Raw genomic sequence first — 10,000 nt, 5'->3', positions numbered from 1 at the left:
TAATTCTGAAAAGCAGAACCGTTTAAGAAAAAATTATCTATAAGCTCTTAGTAGTAAAGTCTCTCTCTCTCTCTCTCTCTCTCTCTCTCTCTCTCTCTCTCGTGTCCAAGCGCCATAGCCATGAATATTTTAGCACTGCTGCAACTTTGCAGAACACGCTCTCTCTCTCTCTCTCTCTCTCTCTCTCTCTCTCTGAGCAAAACGTTTTCTTGCTCGCTCCATTTTAATGCAAAATGACTCCGCCAGGGAACTTTGTAGGTTTTGCAATGTTGCAATGCGCCTGTAAACGTGCAAGTAATTTTGTAAGACTTATCGCTGAATGGAGGCCGTTTTAAATTTTTTTAATTTTTAGTAATGTGTTTCCTAAGGTTTTAGGTTTATTTAATTATTGCCAAGGTTTTATTTTTCTGTGGTTTCTTAATCTTGCTGAGGTTTTTAGGTTTATTTAATTATTGCCAAGGTTCTCATTTTGCTTTGGTTTCTTAATATTGCTGAGGTTTTAGGTTTATTTTATTATTGCTAAGGTTTTTATTTTTCTTTGGTTTCATAATATTGCTGAGGTTTTTAGGTTTATTTCATTATTGCTAAAGTTTTTTTATATTGCTTTGGTTTCTTAATATTGCTTAGGTTTTAGGTTTATTTTATTATTGCTAAGGTTTTTATGTTGGTGTGATTTCTTAATATTGCTGAGATTTTAGGTTTATTTTATTATGGCTAAGGTTTTTATTTTGCTTTGGTTTCTTAATATTGCTGAGATTTTTAGGTTTATTTTAGTATTGCTAAGGTTTTTTTTATATTGCTTAGGTGTCTTCATATTGCTGAGGTTTTTAGGTTTATTTTAGTATTGCTAAGGTTTTCTTTATATTGCTTTGATTTCTTAATATTGCTGAGGTTTTTAGGTTTATATAATTACTGCTAAGGTTTTTATATTGCTTAGGTGTCTCCATATTTCTGAGGTGTTTAGGTTTAATTTATTACTGTAAGGTTTTTTATATTGCGTAGGTTTCCTAGTATTGCTTAAATTTTAAAATATTTTTTAGGTTTTTCAGTATTGCTTAGGTTCTTCAAATATTGCCTAGGTTTTTTTAATTACTTAGGAATTTTTAAATATTGCGAGTGTTTTTTTATATTTTCTATGTTTTTAATATTGCTTAGGTTTTTAATATTGCTTAGGTTTTTCATAGTGCTTAGGTTTCTTTAAATATTGCTTAGATTTCTGTACACATTGCTTAGGTTTTATATTGCTTAGGTTTTTATATTGCTTAGGTTTTTTATATTGCATATTATGTTTTTAACATTGCTTATGTTTTTAACATTGTATAGGTTTTTTAATATTGCTTAGGTTTATATATTACTTAAGATTTTTTCTATTACTTAGTTTTTTTTATATTGCTTAGGTTTTTATATTGCCTAAGGGTTTTTCTATTACTTAGGTTTTTATATTGCCTAGGTTTTGTATATTACTTAGGTTTTCCAATATTGCCTAGGTTTTGTATATTGCTTAAGTTTTTTATATTGCTTAGGTTTTTCAACATTCTTAGTTTATTTTATATTGCTTAGGTTTTCAATATTACTTAGGTTTTGTTATTGCCTAGGTTTTCCAATATTGCTTAGGTTTTTCAAACATTGCTCAGGTTTTTAATATTTCTCAGGTTTTTTAATACTACATTGGTTTTTATATCGCTTAGGTATTTAATATTACTGAAGGTATTTTTTTAGACATCTCTCAGTCGTCTCTTGGGTTCTAGAATCTTACGGAGGTTCTCGGGAGATCGATAAGATGGCCGAGGTACCTCGCCACTACCTCCTCACTACCTCATTTTTTGTATTTATTAATTTTTTTTATTTATTTATTTTTTATTTATTTATTTTTTTTTTTTTTTTGCGGAACGTCGGTACTTTTGGGTCCCTCGGTAGGTCCTCCCTAGTAGATCCCAGAATTTCAAAGTGAATTTTTTCGAATTTTGTAAATGATGATGTTTTAATAATAGTAATAATAATAATAATAATAGTGAAAATTAGTATTATCATATTAAGATTTTTGTAATAATAATAAAAATAATATTATTATTATTGTTAAGAAATTCACAGTCTCTTGAAGAACAAATTGTTAAAAAATCCACAATCATATATTAAAATATATTTCTATGTAAAAACGACTTTCGAACACCTGAACGGTGTTCTTCATTAGTGCAGACGTGTTTTACATATAAATATATTTTAATATATAATTGTAGATTTTTTAAAACAAATTATTATTATTATTATTATTATTATTATTATTATTATATTATTATTATTATTATTATTATTATTATGATCATGGTAATATTAGTAATAATGATAAACCGCCCCTAGATGTGAGGATTAATGCTCGAATCAGACTATGAAATGCCATGTGAAAAACGAATATCAATCTGGAATTAACTTTCTTATAACTCAAGATGATTGTCAAAATGGAGTCGATTCCATGTCGTTGAAATGGATGAACGAATAGATAGTCTACTCTCTCTCTCTCTCTCTCTCTCTCTCTCTCTCTCCTCTCTCTCTCTCGACGCCCAGTTTGAAAATCGAAAGGTGGATATGCTATCATTAAAAGAAAGGTATCTGGACCATATAATGTTCATTACCTCTTTGGATAATTGAATTTGGAAGTTGGCTCCTCGTTTGTGAGCTGCGAGAGAGAGAGAGAGAGAGAGAGAGAGAGATGAGAGGACGAGAGAGAGAGAGAGAGAGAGAGAGAGAGAGATGAGAGAGAGAGAGAGAGAGAGAGAAGAGGAGTTTCATTACTCGATGGTATTCATTCAAGTTGAAAATCTTCATCATCATCTTCAAATTCCTCAAAAGTAGTTCAAGAGAAACTTCATAGAAGGGGAAATGAGAAAACTTGCTCTCCCCTTTCACAACGTGTTTCTATTTTTTTTTTTTCTCTCTCTCTCTCTCTTTTCCTTTGTATCCTTCAAAGACATCCCCTCCTAGAACTTGAAGACCGAGAAACATTTTCAGTGTCGGGTGACAAACAAAAATATTTCCTTTTCTTTTTAGTTTAATGTCAAAGGAAACTATTGAGATGGCTATTTTGTCTGTCAGTCCGCATTTTTTCTGTCCACCCTCAGATCTTCAAAACTACTGAGGCTAGAGGGCTGCAAATTGGTATACTAATCATCCACCTTCCAATCATCGAACATACCGGATTGCAACCTTCTAGCCTCAGTGGTTTTTATTGTATTCAAGGTTAGAATTAGCCGAATCGTGCTTCTGGCAACGATATAGGTGCCAACAGCACGGGCCACCACCGGGCTGTGGCTGAACGCCTCATGGGCCACGGTGGAGTTTTTCATGGGCCGTGGCTGAAAGTTTCTTACAGCATTATACGCTGTACAGAAAACTAGGTGCATTTTTTACTTTTTTAAAATAAAACGACATAGGTGCCAATAACACGGGCCACCACCGGGACAGTGACTGAAAGTTTCATGGGCCGCGGAAGAGTTTTTCGTGGGCCGTGGCTGAGAGTTTCATACAGCATTAGACGCTGTACAGAAAAATAGGCGCATTTTACTTTTTTTTTTTTTTTTTTTTTAAGATCACTATATTCCAGGAGATTGTGGATCAGATTCTGGGAGTTATGTTCGGTAACTCTGCTGGTTGCGTCATCGCACTTGTGAAATAAATGGCAATTAACACAGAACACATTTGGGAAACTTTGCTCATTTCGAATAACCATCTTCAGTTCCACATTTTTCTCTTTGATTGATTCTTCAGCTTCAAGTGACGGACACGTGGGTGTTGGTCCCTTTTCTCGTGAAGTGGGGGAACTGAAATGAGGAATTGGAATGAGGAATTGAGTGAGGTGTCTGTCCTGTCGGTGTTTCTGGAATTGGAGGAGGGAAGAGGGTCTCCTTGGAATCTTATTAATTTTAGTGTTTTGCTCGTGAGGTTATTGACTCAAATTGCTTTTCATTGTAGTATTGTTCCTACTTTTTTAATTATGTTCTTGGCTACATGGATATGTACACACACACACACACACACACACACACACACACACACACACACACACACACACATATATATATATATATATATATATATATATATATAGATATATTATATATTATATATATCACGAAAGTTAGGAACGTGATAAATCCATAATTAAAGATATATGCCACGAAGGAAAAATAAACGAAGGAGGATCTGCAAGACCTTTCGACGTTAAATGTCCTTTACTTAGCAGTTTCTGCTCAGTAAAGGACGTTTAACGTCAAAAGAGGGTCTCGCAGATCCTCCTTCGTTTATTTTTCATTCGTGGCATATATCTTTATATGCATATATATGTGTTTTATTGTGATATATTAATATATATATATATATATATATAAATATATATATATATAAATATATATGTGTGTATAAATAAAATATTTATATATTATATCTTAATAAAAGGAGCCCATAAAAACCAAAATGTGCAAAGTTAATTCTATATTATGAGAACAGCTATCTCCTTTTATTAGATGGAATTCGGATTTAACAAATATTTCAGTAATATATACGTATATATATATATATATATATATATATATATATATCTTATATATATATATATATCTAATAAAAGGAGCCCATAAAAACACCAAAATAGAGAAAAGTACTATATTTCAGAGACTGCTGTCTCCCTCTTCAGGTAGATGAATGTGAGAAAAGTTTACAGAAAAGGTGGTATTATACCAAGAGGTCCATCCACAAACAAGCCCATTTTTAAGTCACCCCCGCTGATAATCTTCCTTTAATCTTCTTAAGGGTTGGTTGAATGAAGACGTTGTCGATCGTGTCCGAAATCCATCCTCCTTTGAGATGTTCATTACCTGCCTCTCTTTTATTAAGGCCGATTCCATCATTTGACTCTTGTACCGGCAGTTGCTGCTATAAATTACACGGGTGAACAAATTCCAAGTTTATTCTATGGTTATGTTCATTTATATGGTTGAAAATAGCCGAGTTCTGTTGTCCATACCTAACTGACCGTTTGTGTTGTATTAATCTCTGGGGAAGGGATTTACCTGTAAATCCGATGTAAGATTGGGTCACAGTCCTGGCATGGGATTTCGTATACCCCAGAGTCCTTTGGAGATGTCTTTTGTTGGACGTTAATCAGGGATTTGGCTAAGGTGTTTGGGTAAGTAAATACAAAAGGGTTCGATTTTCCGAGGGGGTTGGTTATTCTCTTAATCGTGTCCAGGTGGGGAATTATTATTTTATTGTTGGGTGTATCTCTGGTCTTGTCTTTAGGGGTCGGTAGAAAATTACGTTAGAATAAACTGGAATTTGTCACGTGTAATTTAATGCAGCAACTGCCGGTACAAGAGTCAAATGATGGAATCGGCCTTAATAAAAAGAGAGGCAGTAATGAACATCTCAAAAGGAGGATGGATTTCGGACACGATCGACAACGTCTTCATTCAACCAACCCTTAAGAAGATTAAAGGAAGATTATCAGCGGGGTGACTTAAAATGGCTTGTTTGTGGTTATGGACCTCTTGGTATAAATACCACCTTTTCTGTAAACTTTTCTCATTCATCTACCTGAAGAGGGAGACAGCAGTCTCTGAAATATAGTACTTTTTCTCTATTTTGGTGTTTTTTATGGGCTCCTTTTATTAGATGGAACTCTGTTGTTACAGAACATTTTTACCAGTCATATATATATATATATATATATATATATATATATGATATATATATATATATATACACACTTCTTTGAGATGCTGATAGTAAGTAAAGTCTCTCTCTCTTTCTCTCTCTCTCTCTCTCATACTGATAGTGAACTATACAACCCAGTAACCCAGAATGGACGACGGCAAATCAAAAACTATTCATATAATAGATTTAAATCCCACCAGCTTCCCAACCCCCCTGTGTATTGATCACATTCCCCCCCTTCCCCCCCGATCCTCTCCCGAAGGTGATCAAAATCATCACTCGCTGCCAACATCGATAATTATCGGCTTCCCCCTTAATGAGGGCGGCTTTCTCTCTCTCTCTCTCTCTCTCTCTCTCTCTCTCTCTCTCTCTAATGTAACATTGTGAGTGATGGGGTCTTCCAGTAGGCCTACCAAATATTAAATTCTCTCTCTCTCTCTCTCTCTAACTTTGTTGTAAGGCCTTTCAGTAGACCTACCAAGCATTTAGTTCTCTCTCTCTCTCTCTCTCTCTCTCTCTCTCTCTCTCTCTCTCTCTCTCTAAACTTTGTTGCAAGGCCTTTCAGTAGACCTACCAAGCATTTAGTTTCTCTCTCTTTCTCTCTCTCTCTCTTTCTCTCTCTCTCTCTCTCTCTCTCTCGCTCTCTCTCTCTAACTTTGTTGTAAGGCCTTTCAGTAGACCTACCAAGCATTAAGTTCTCTCTCTTTCTCTGTCTCTCTCTCTTACTTTGTGATAAGGTCTTCCAGTAGGCCTATGTTGACCAAACGTTTAATTATCTCTCTCTCTCTCTCCTCTCTCTCTCTCTCTCTCTCTCTCTCTCTCTCTCTCTCTCTCTCTCTCTTTATATGTAATCTTGTGGTGTGGTCTTTCAGTGGGCCTAGGTTGACCTGTCATTGAATAATTTCTTTATTGTTAGTTGACTGTTGTGTGTCGCTTTAATGATAATAATAATGAGGAGATGGTGATGGTGATGGTGATGATGGTCTAGTGGCAAGGACGTCTGCCTCGGGAGCAGGAATACTGAGTTCGATTCCAAATCGTGTTAGGATGCTTAGTCCTGTAAATGAGGTATTATTATTATTATTATTATTATTATTATTATTATTTTATTATTATTGTAGTTATGATTAATATATTATTATTGCCAATTAAGTTCTTGTTATTATTCGATGCTATCCAGTGAGAGAGAGAGAGAGAGAGAGAGAGAGAGAGAGAGAGAGAGAGAGAGAGAGAGAGAGAGAGAGAGAGAGAAATGTCTATCTTTACAATATTTCCTTTAACACTCGATTTTTTTTTCATTTCCAGGTGTAGGCGCGTCTGTGATTCCAGGATTAGCCATCAGGTAATGTACAAATTTTTGACACAATTCAAGTATCAATTTGAAGTGTCATAAGTCTTTCACTTAAAGAACGTATATGTTGTGAAGTAAAATAATTACTATAAAAAAGAACTGAATACATGATTCTGTGAGATATCGTAAGTCAACTCTCAGTTTTAGTCAGAATCTTGCTTATGATCCTTTGTTGTTTGACTGTATTAACCTTTGTACTAGTGGAAGTGTGCTTCTACTTTAGAAACTAGCACTACCCTGATGATGGCTGTCATTGAAATGCGGAAGCGGCGGCTGTGACGGGAGAGAATAAATGGGACATGAAAAAAATAATGCTTTAAAGCAGACACTGTTTTTCAAACTACTTTTCTGAACTCGAAAATACAGATTAATGCATGGCCTCTCTCTCTCTCTCTCTCTCTCTCTCTCTCTCGTTTGTTTCATTGAGTTTTATATGAGCCTCTCTCTCTCTCTCTCTCTCTCTCTCTCTCTCTCATTGAGTTTTATATGTGCCTCTCTCTCTCTCTCACATTGAGTTTTGATGAGCCTTCTCTCTCTCTCTCTCTCTCTCTCTCCTCTCTCTCTCTCTCTCTCTCTCTAAGTGCGTTTAGACGATTTCGGTGTGATAACGTATCTTATATTTTAAATTTAATAATTGACAACTTTTAGTTGAATGCAGGAGGAGTCTCCCCAGAGAAAGAGAGAGATAGAGAGAGAGAGAGAGGATTGTATATAAAGATTGGTCTCATTCACCTTGCGCGCTCTTTAAATTTAGACGATTTCCCGTTGATGACGTAGCTTATATTTTAAATGAATTAACGGTTGATAATTATTCAATTAACAATCGATAATCATTCCAATAATTACAAGAAGAAATAGGAAAAAAAAAGTTACTTTCAATCCTCACCCATTATTCCCGTTTTCTATTCGCTTTCATTTCCATCCTTGTTCAACAAACAAAAGAAACTCACTAGATACGTCCTTTGCAGTCTTTCCTCCCCACCTTCTTTCGTGAAAAGAGAAATTAACCCGCAGTTCATTCATCTGATGAAAGGAACGACAGATTAATGGAACGTTTAGTCGAGATCGAAAACGTTTCCCGTGATTAGAGAAAATCAGATCATGCGATTCCCATTTTCTTTTCTTTCCGTATTATACGTTTTCGTCGTCACCGCTCTAACATTCGCGATAAAGAAAACGGGGATAAAATGTTTACATTTCTCAGGAGTTCGAGACGTGAGTCAGAGATAGTTTATTGAAAGCATTGTTAATGTCTTTTTTTTATCCGGTTATTTAATTCAACTGGAAATGATGACATTAATGATACTGCAGCCTTTATTTATTATTATGCATTCAGTATTGATGAATTGTGAAATGCCACTGATATGAAATTTAAGGCATCAAGCCAAGCACTAGGGCACTTTGGGCCATTCAGCGCTCAAGGACAGTGATAGTGGGGAGTTGGAGTGGTTGAACAACATGGTGAAGATCTCCTGAAGATAAAGGAAATGAAGTATCAGAATCTAGAGCCATTAGATTCCGATAGGCCAATAAAAACACTTGTTTTGCTATCTACCTATATGAGGTTTTTGGAAATTCAATCTCTCCAACCAAGTTTTCAGCGCTTCAGGCAGTGGGTGGCAGAAAAAGAGTTGGAGTGGTTGGAACAGCGAGGTAAAGAGATCTAGAACGTCGAGAGAATGTAAGGATTTAAAGGTGGAGGTGAGAAAAGGCCCTACAGAACAAAAGTGAGAATGGAGGTAAAGTAAAAGGGTGAGAAGTGAGCGTAGCTAGCGGGCGAGGGGACGCTGCAGATCGTAGTCATCAAATAGCTACGTATTTCCATTTACCTTCACTTACTTCCTAATGGGAACCATGTTATTTAAAAACTTCAATTTCGAGTCTGTGGCCCCTATGGGCTTGTTCCATGTGAATACGGTTCATCTGCTGAATAATAATAATAATAATAATAATAATAATAATAATAATAATAATTAATAATAATAATAATAATAATAATAATAATAATACTTAGGAAGCAAACCCTCTCTCAAGCATACCTTATTAAAAGTAATGGCTACTGCTGAAGTAGCCATTACTTTTTTAATGATAATAGTAATAATAATAATAATAATAATCATTATTATTATTATTATTATTATTATTATTATTATTAGTTATTTATTATTATTATTATTATTATTATTATTATTATTATTATTATTATTATTATAATAATAATAATAATGATAATAATTAATAATAAACTTTAATTTCAAGTCAGTGGCCCACCTGGGCTTGTATACCCTATGAATAGGGTTTATCTGAATAATAATAATAATAATAATAATAATAATAATAATAATAATAATAATAATAATAATAATAAACTTTGATTTCAAGTCAGTGGCCCACCTGGACGTGTACCCTATGGATAAGGTTCATCTGAATAATAATAATAATAATAATAATAATAATAATAATAATAATAATAATAATAATATATGCAGAGACTCAAGGCGATACTCAAGTCAAAACTCAACGCCGGAAATATGATAAAAGCCATAAACATGGGCAGTGCCAGTAATCAGATACAGCGCAGGAATAGTGGAATGGACGAAGGCAGAACTCCGCAGCATAGATCAGAAAACCAGGAAATTTCATATGACAATACACAAAGCACTACACCCAAGAGCAAATACGGACAGAATATACATAACACGAAAGGAAGGAGGGAGAGGACTACTCAGTATAGAGGACTGCGTCAACATCGGGGGGGGGGGGGGGGGGGAAAACAGAGCACTGGGGCAATATCTGAAAACCAGTGAAGACGAGTGGCTAAAGAGTGCATGGGAAGAAGGACTAATAAAAGCAGACGAAGACCCAGAAATATACAGAGACAGGAGAAAGACAGAAAGAACAGAGACTGGCACAACAAACCAATGCACGGACAATACATGAGAC

General features: G+C 34.7%; 1 protein-coding gene across 2 annotated transcripts in view; it reads left to right on the top strand.

Moving 5' to 3' along the window:
- The window catches only part of LOC135202542 (protein enabled homolog), a 269,259-nt gene that overhangs the window by 174,017 nt on the left and 85,242 nt on the right, over nucleotides 1-10,000 (top strand). For both annotated transcript variants that reach the window (XM_064232013.1, XM_064232014.1), the window contains exon 2: nucleotides 7,012-7,048. The gene's annotated coding sequence lies outside the window, so the exon portion shown is untranslated. The remainder of the gene's footprint in view (nucleotides 1-7,011; nucleotides 7,049-10,000) is intronic.

Source organism: Macrobrachium nipponense, chromosome 30 (assembly GCF_015104395.2).
Source record: "Macrobrachium nipponense isolate FS-2020 chromosome 30, ASM1510439v2, whole genome shotgun sequence".
Classification (NCBI taxonomy): Eukaryota; Metazoa; Arthropoda; class Malacostraca; order Decapoda; family Palaemonidae; genus Macrobrachium; species Macrobrachium nipponense.
The sequence above is the reverse complement of the archived record's forward strand: the minus strand, read 5'-3'. Positions and strand labels throughout refer to the sequence as shown.